At 42.7% G+C, this 9,226-nt stretch overlaps 1 long non-coding RNA gene across 1 annotated transcript; it reads left to right on the forward strand.

The window, feature by feature from the left end:
* Positions 1–6,839: 6,839 nt before the first annotated feature.
* On the forward strand, positions 6,840–7,659 carry LOC138349974 (uncharacterized). The gene is made up of 3 exons (XR_011221946.1): positions 6,840–6,920; positions 7,016–7,152; positions 7,240–7,659. It is a non-coding gene; the product is annotated as an uncharacterized lncRNA (long non-coding RNA).
* The last annotated feature ends 1,567 nt before the right edge of the window (positions 7,660–9,226 follow it).

Here is a 9,226-nt window from a genome sequence, read left to right on the forward strand (position 1 = left end):
ATCGAAAGGACACAGAGAATATTTCGTCAAGTGGAGAGGGTACCCAGATTCTGCCAATAGCTGGATTAAAGCTCAAGACATCGTCAAATTTAACAAAAAATGACAGTTCAAGAGGACTCTCTCGTAGAGAAACATCATCAGTTGTTATTTTTATTAAACAATTTATCACCCAAGAAGCGGAATAAACTAATCAAGGCTTTAAAACGACAGGAAATTGAATCAATTTGTGAAATTTTTGCCAATTTTCTGAAACGAAACATCCCAGTTCAACCTCAGATAATTAATGGCTTACAGAGATATCAGAACGACATACGATCTGTAGCACGTAAGAAAACTCCTTTATACAAAAAGAAGCTCATACTGACCTCCAGACGTGGTGGGGCGATATTAGCAGCTCTGCTACCTTTAGCTGTATCGTTAATTTCCTCCCTAATAAGGTAATTGCGTAAATAAGTAACGAGAGAATAAAATGGTGAAAGAATATTGCCTGGTACCACGATTCATAGCTGAAAAATATTTATTTAATAAAAACAAGAACTCACCATCACCTCCTAATGCGGTGGGTCTGACCTCCCCCGGTGGTGATGGTAGTGAAAGTATGTCCTTCTCTTTAAAAAACGAATCCATCCCAAGTAATAATATTGGGGGAGCCCGTAACCTACCCACCTGCGACTCTGGTAGGGGTGATGGGGGGGGTGGGGGAAGAGGACACTCCTTCCTCCCACCTGACAACAACGGGCTGTGGGCGGTGTTGCCGTAGTAGCACCTCCAGACGGGCGGGGCTGGTCACACACCCTTTAAATGACATTGGGGCCCCCGGCGACCGTCACCCGCCGCCACCCTTAAAAAGAAAAAAAAAAACGCGGGCTGCCCGGCGCGACCATCGCCTTTTAAAAAAAAAATAAATAAAAAAAGGGGACATTCCATCCTCCCGCCCGAAGTGCAAGTAATTGTTGCTGGCAACACTCCACATAAAGCCACCATCACACCCCAAAATCCAAGTCTGGACAACTTAATAAATGTGAATTTTAAAATTGAGGAAATTCCTCATGTCAAAGCATTATTGAACATGTTTGGACAAAACAGCCAACAGGTGATGTGGGATAGTCGCGGAAATTTATTAAAGCCTGTACAAAATTTAAATATTTTAGATATAATTAAAACTCTAGCCTTCACAAAGGGGCAATTTAGGGCAAGTGACAAGGAAGATGTAAGGGTTTTACTGAGGGTGGCTGGCATAGACCCAACCCTCATACGTAATTATCGCGCCAGATCACAGTTAAAAGGGGGGAGGGGCATCCATAGGAGACCCCATTGGGAGCCGTATTGAAGACCTATATGAAGACCATCTTAAAGACCACCATATTCAGTTGCATATCCACCATGGAGCAAGCTTCTAGACCCACTCCTCCCCCAGCTACACCCCCAGAAGACAAATCTCCCTTATTAAAGAAGTTGGTTGCTACTCAGCGGTACTACAAGTATGTCGAACACAAATGTAGATTGATATATGCATTGTGGGATTGTTATGACCGTCTTGTGTTGAGTGCCCCTCCAGAACGGTTTTTTAAGTCATTTGGAGAGACGGTGAAACGTTATGAAGAATATTCATCCCAGGAAATCCAGACGGAGATATGGCAAATGGAAAAATTAACCTTCCAACATCGAGACCAGATTACAGCCTTCGAGACTGGACGGAGTGTGTATGGACTTTTAAGGTAGGGAAGGCAGCCTCTACACCACACCCCATACATCCCTCCCCCTCCAGGTGGGGGACACAGGTGTATTTAAAGGCCTCCACCGTCACCCTCGGTCACCATAGTTGACGGCGACTCTACCCCGTTCCTCTCAACCGCCCCTCCGCCATGGCTTTATCGTCCATTAAGTCAATAGACAGCGACATCACCGACACCCACGCCTTTGGGGTCGGTGATGTTATAGTGTATGACCTCCCGGCTGCTGTTGTGCGTCCCTATGGACTGGCAAGTGTAATTTGGAAATGTTACAACTATGCCCGTGTGGAACGTGAAGGACTGACTCGTGTCAACAGGGCCACAATACGTTACCGGTCTACCCCTGGTGACATCGAGGTGAAGATAGCTCCCCTACCCTCCGACGGTCAAGACATTGTCGAAGAGCCAGTCTTGTTCTTCCGCCCCACCATCGTGGCGCTAATTTCCGCTTTCGGTGCAGGAGCACCCTTCGAGTCCAACCCTATAGCTCAGGAGCAAGTGCAGTCTTCCTCCGACATCCACTACATCACCAATGTCACCCTGGATACTGCCAAGAATAGGCTGTTTTGGCTGAAAACAGCCCTAACAAAGGTTGGCAATCTCATGGTAAGAACTCCAACCATGTTTCGGCTGGTGGTGCCCCATGGGCTGGGGGCCTCCCGTGATGGCATGGACAACTGGCACAAGGACGTCGGGCCCATGCTCATTTCGCTCAACGCTGAGCTGGCCAAGCATAACAAGGAGTTGGTAATCCTCAAACGTCCCTCTACCGTCACCCCATCGATGGTACCCCTCCCGAATGATGATCCCAGGGGAGAGGGTGATAGTAAAACTATCACCCTAGATGCAGTGGTGGGGGAGGGTGCCACCACCCCAGGAAGCTCTTCTCGTTCTACACCACCAGCACCACCAGCCACCCCCAGGAAGAAGAGACACCTACAAGAGTACTCATCCACCTCCAGCGCTGCTCCACCCCCACCCACAACATCTGGCACGGCCAAACGACGGATCGAAACCACTATTGACTTCGACCCCCTCTCAAATCATCGTATTGACACCATCCTCGATGGAGAGTCACAGGAAATATTCCTGTTATCCTCATCACCGAAAAAACAACGAAAGCTGTAACCATCAACGCTCAAAGAAGACGTGCCAGCACCACCACAGTCAGTAACAGCAGCCGCAGCAGCAGCAGCAACAGCAGTACCTCCATCTACAACAGCTTCGGTGGTGGTAGCAGTAGCAGGTCCACCGACGATGGTGACAGTGTTGTCGGCGGTAGTGGTAGCGGCAACGGTACCACCAACTACAGCAGTTCCGGCGGTGACAGCGGCAGCAACAGTACCATCATCGCCGGCAGCGGTAACGGTAGCGGCAGCAGTACCACCAACTACAACGGTTCCAGCGGTGGTAGCAGCAGCAGCAGCAGCAGCAGTACCGTCAGCGGTGGCAGCGGTGTCAGTGGTACCAACAGCTCCCCCAGCAGCAGCGGCAGCAGCGGACGACAGCAGTACCAACAGCTGCTGCTCTTTATATGTAATTTGTTATGGGGGAACAAAATGTAGTTCCCCCTGTTGTAGTTCTTTTAAAAGTAATATTTCCTTAGTAGATTAATAAAATAAAATATAAGTAATGATGTTTTATTCCCACCCCAGTCAGTACATAACTTAACAATGGACGAGGAACACTACATATACCTCACTAGCCTCGACCAAGAAGATATATACAACAACACAAGTTCAGCATTTACAAACACCATCCCCACTCTACATTTAAACCCTTCCATTAAACATGAAGTGGCCTTAGTCAACATACTCCTACCCAGACGAATTAACGCTATCATCAAGGATGAGGGGGAGTCTGGTATAGACGTCTATGCTACTTTTAAGCGAGGAACTCTTTCTAAAAGCCCAGAACATCTCATCTACACCTACACCCCCAAAACCAACATATTATCCAGAAACATCACATTCATCACGAGTGAGCTTAGCCGACAAATAATCACCGACATGAAGCTTAGCTTCCGAGGTGATTTCAAAATATACTTCTCAGAAAGAGAACCAATCCTCACCTATGATCAATCCTTAGAGCGTGTGTTACTCTCCTCTACACTTAACAATGAAGGCACTGGTTCCTTATATTCTCTTAGTCTTCAATTTAAACACAGAATAGCTAATGTACTTGGTTTTGACAGCAGTCGCAAATACACCATTTATCAGGCAAAATCAGATGACATTACAGCAGCCTCAAAGATCGTGGCCTCATTCCCCCCAGACAATGACGGAGGTTGTGACTATTTACTCATTTATAGTGACGTCATCGAGCCGGATCGTTACGGGGGACAAATTGTAAATATCTTAGATGCAATCAATTATCATGACTCTTATTCTAGAGGGGCTCATCCCCTAGTGTACAAGACATTAAATACTAACACGTTGGAGAAGGTGAGCATTAAGATAACAGATCAGTTTGGGCGAAAGGTTAGTTTTGAAGATGGGAGGTCGGTTACGGTAGTCTTACACCTCCGCCCTAAGGTATAACAATATAATCTATATAAATATAAATATATATATATATATATATATATATATATATATATATAGAAGTGTTTACCCACATCATCGGTTATTATAAGAAGGGGAGTCGGGATGCGAGTACCTTTCCACACACCCTCCCAGAAGGAGTATGGGGAGATCTTCTCCCCCCTCTCTGGGAGATACGGGGTGAGGGGGGGAGCGATGAATGACATACGCACATTCCAAGCGCCTTATCTCAGATCTGGTGGTGGTTTTTTTGGGACCTTAGCCGGCTTGGCTCGACGAGCCATACCATTTTTCATGAAAACTGTAACGCCGACTGCTATCGATTTTGGGAAAAATGTTCTTGGTGATTTAACCAGTGGTAGACGGGATGTAAAGAGCGCTCTGAGAACTCACGGTATTGATGCTCTTAAGACTGTGGGGAAGAAATTGGTAGCAGGCGGGAAAATTAAAAGACTCTCTAGAAGAAAAAATAAAAATAATAAATGTAAACGAGCTCTTGGATATAAAAATGATGTATTTTCACTACAGTAAGCAGTCATACTTCACCCTTCGGAGGAGATCATGGCGGAGGCTAGTGGAGCTGGGTTGAAAATCCCTGTAGAATATTATACTTCCAGTATTATTGACCAATTTCCTAGAAGTAACAGAATACGTAATGTGGAGAGTTCAATTGCCTCCACACAGCAAATAGACATTCTACCTGTCAACCTCCCCATTAATCAACGTTTGCGGGATAATTACTTAGAATTCCGCATCCCCGGAACCCAGGGCGCCTTCTTAGATTTAGCTAATATTGTTATAGATTTTAAGGTATCTTTAACGAAAGATGACGATACCACAAAATTGGAAGAGGATGACCATGTGGAATTTGTTAATGGGTTGTCAAATACCATGTTTAAAGGTGTTCAGGTGTTTTTAGGAGAGCAGGTAGTTGAAACAAATTCTAATTTTAATTATTGGTCGTTTATTAAATTAATTACCTCCATGCCTCCATCAAAAATGTCTTCCTTGGGGAGGATTGGAGCCTTTCGTAGGGACTGGAGTGATGATGGTGTAATCCCTAACGAATTTACTAATACATTTTTTACTGGGGCAACCGCCAAGGATAAAAAATTTATGACCGATTTAAAAGGTAAAGGATTGTCAATGTGTTTTCCCCTACTATTGGACGTAACAACCCTAGACCAATACATATTAGATAATATAGATGTGCGCCTAAGATTGGAGCTCTCCCCACATGCTTGGGTGCTAAATACAAGTGTGGACGATGGCTCTAAGTATCGGCTGCATATGGATTATGCTAAGTTGTGGGTAACACGAGTGTTCCCCTACCCAAGTGCTTACCTAGCCTTAAACAGCTCACTGTTAGCATCCCCCGACCCCATAAGCTATACTTTCAATAAAACCATTTCTAAAACATATGTCCTAGCAGGGAATCAAACTAGTCTCTTAATTGATCAGCCTTGGGCGCAAGTAATTCCTCACAGGATATTCATGGTAATTGTGCCAATGAATTATTTCGCAGGCCTTCACCAAGGTAATGGATTATATTTTGAAAATGCAAAACTGAAAAATATCGCCATGTATTTGAACAATAATGCAATTTACCGAATTGGTGGTGATTTCGACAATCATTATGCCCGCCTTTATTACGAAACTTTGAAGACATTAGGCTTAGAGCGTGATTCACTTCTAGCCTATGACACTTTTAATAAGGGAAGATCGATATTCGCCTTTGACTTAACCACCATTCAAACAAAGGATTCCCTCCCTGTGGAGAAATCTGGCAACTTGCGTATGGAGCTTGAGTTTGGCGGTGGTGTTACATATAACAGGCTGGTTTTACTGTTTGGGGAAACGACCGGGGTACTATCCATCGACGGACAGAGAACTGTTCTGTGTGACGTGCGAGCTTAAAAACATAATGAATTGTAATGATATAAATATTAATTTAAAAAATAATCTAGGGGATCGAGCACTCTACCTAGGTTGTTATAATGCTGATGAAATAGAACATTTAAATATCTCATCAAGAAAACCTATTGTTCTCATAACTAATATTTTACCATCACATAGCAGATTAACTATGGGACATTGGGTAGCTATTTATGTTGATAAAGTTAAACATCGAATGTTTTTTTTCGATAGTTATGCAATGTCGGCGGTTACTTATGGACATTATTTTCAGGGATTTATTAAAACTAACACAATAACAAAGGTGTTTGGAATGTGCTACAGACTCCAGAGTGATTTTACCCTTGCTTGTGGACTGTATTGCGTAATGTTCGTCCATAGGGTGAGTCACCTGGGGTTGCCTTCAACAGTACATTACTTACATAATGTATTTTCAAGCGTTAGTTTAAAATTAAATGATAAACGAGCCCTCGCTTATGCGAGACGATATTTTCCTATGAAACATCACTGTGTTAGGACATTTTGTAGAGGAGTAAGGGTTGGTTCTTATAGGTGGTGTAGAGAATATTTTTGTTAGCTAGGCAACCCACCTAACAGGGGGATTACCCCACATATAAAACACCTCTCACCCCACAACCTCCCTAGAAGACCCCCATCCCCCTTATCCTACAAATGGAAGGCGTCTCCCCAGAAACACACGCAGGGAAGATTGAAGTCCTTGAAGGGCCTGGTTAGTATTACCCTCACTTTCTGGTAAAGATTTATTTTTTTCCCACAATAGAAAGTTTGCTCAACCTCTATTTTACCTCTTCTTTTTTTTTTCAGTGCAATTCTTAGGACCTGTCCACATTTGTAGAGTAGTAATTCTACGAGGAAGGTCTGCCCCAAACAAGATGCTGTTACGTACCCTAATTGATGATGCCTGCTGTAGAGGACACAAGGTCGCTCCTGCAGGGGGGGAGGTATGTACTAACTGTTCTTAGAGGAAATAGAATATTTTTCAAATAAAAGATATAGTCCTATAAATTATTTTCCCCATCTCTTTCCAGAACACTTCAGATGAGAGTCAGAAGGAAAGTCGTCCAAAAGGCAACCAACCAACTCACCCCACTCCCCCAAGAGAGGGGGGAGGGGGTCAAGACCTCCCCCCACTCACCACGGATGGGGAGACGTCAGAATTCTACTCAGATGAGGAAGGGGAGGTGGAGGGGGGAGAGGGATAGGGGCCATAATTAACTTCTTATACATCATTTGTGATTTTTACCTAATAAAACATTAATAAATTCTTTGATTTTTTTTAACCCCTGGAGGAGATTTATAATTTAATACCCCTATATAAGACCCACTCAACCTCCGCTGGGTGTGGAACTCTGTTACGGTAAAGTCAAGGCCATTAGGTGCGAGGAAGGGTACGGGCGACCACCCTCACCGGGAGGAACCTGTTTTACACCTGCCCCATAGAGGAATGTGGGGGCGTAACTGGCACTCACCCACGAGTGTTTATTATACAAATAAATTCATTTTTACTTAAATATATTGTCATACTTTACTGTATAAATGAACATGATCATAGTGGCGCATAATAGATACCTATCTTCACTGTTTTTTCGACTGCTACCACTCACACCTTGGGTGACCTAATATGGAGTGGCACTATGTGGCTCCCCACTTCTGATTTCTTATCTGATCTCCTTACATAGGTGGCTCTATGTGGCATCTCCTATTCTACTGATGCCTCGTATGGGCCAATACGCCTTCTGCAGCCCCTATGTTTATCCCTTATGTATCCCCCCATGTTTTTCACCTTCATTGTATTATCACCTGACCTAATGCGGGTATAAAATCAACTAGTATTGTAAGATCTGTTCACTTGAGAATGAACCATGGAGGTTCGAAACGTCGTGCAAATTATACAAATAAGTGTAATACACTCTATAGTAAATCACTTCTTTTCTTCACCTTAAAGTACGAAAATGAGTTTTGGAGAACTCCTATTTCAATTAAGCCCTGATGCTAAGAAAATAGTTAGAGGGATAGAAGCCCTAAACCAGAAAATAATAAATACAGAATATGCGGTCATATTCAATGAAACATGTTTGAAAGAAAACCTGCTGCCAGTATACACCAATATATATATATATATATATATATATATATATATATATATATATATATATATATATATATATATATATATATATATATATATATGCAAACAAGCCTGAATGGTCCCCAGGACTATATGCGACTGAAAACTCACACCCCAGAAGTGACTGGAACCCATACTCCCAGGAGCAACGCAACTGGTATCTACAGGGACGCCTTAATCCGCTTGACCATCACGACCGGACATAAGGAAGTGATAGCCGAAGCTATTTGAACCACTTCCCCGCCGGCACTCGGATGGTAATCTTGGGCATAGCATTTTATCAAATCACCTCATTCTTTGGGGCACACGTGAGGAACACAACTTCGGCTATCACTTCCTTATGTCTGGTCGTGATGGTCAAGCGGATTAAGGCGTCCCTGTAGATACCAGTTGCGTTGCTCCTGGGAGTATGGGTTCGAGTCACTTCTGGGGTGTGAGTTTTCAGTCATATATATATATATATATATATATATATATATATATATATATATATATATATATATATATATATATATATATATATATATATATATATATCGTAATTAATTAAAGAAGGAAGAGGTTGGTGACGAGTATTGATGTCACATTTAATTCTTCTGTGATAAAATATAATTTCTCCCAACATAAATTGGCTTATTAAAGTTGCGCAGCTAATCGAGGAAATTAAAGTGAAATCATTTACATTAAAATAATTTACTCTAGAATGTTTAATATCAATGAAATAAAGGAGTTCCAGTAAGCAGTAGTATGCTACGAAATTAAACTTATTACTAAGTAACTATTTTCAGTAAAAGAAATGATAAACTGGATTCTGTTATAAATCCAACTAAATGTGGAGAGAATTCATGTTCTGCCTGTCGTTCCTCACGTCGTCACTCTGACTAGGA

Source organism: Procambarus clarkii, chromosome 43, assembly GCF_040958095.1.
Source record: "Procambarus clarkii isolate CNS0578487 chromosome 43, FALCON_Pclarkii_2.0, whole genome shotgun sequence".
NCBI classification, from domain to species: domain Eukaryota; kingdom Metazoa; phylum Arthropoda; class Malacostraca; order Decapoda; family Cambaridae; genus Procambarus; species Procambarus clarkii.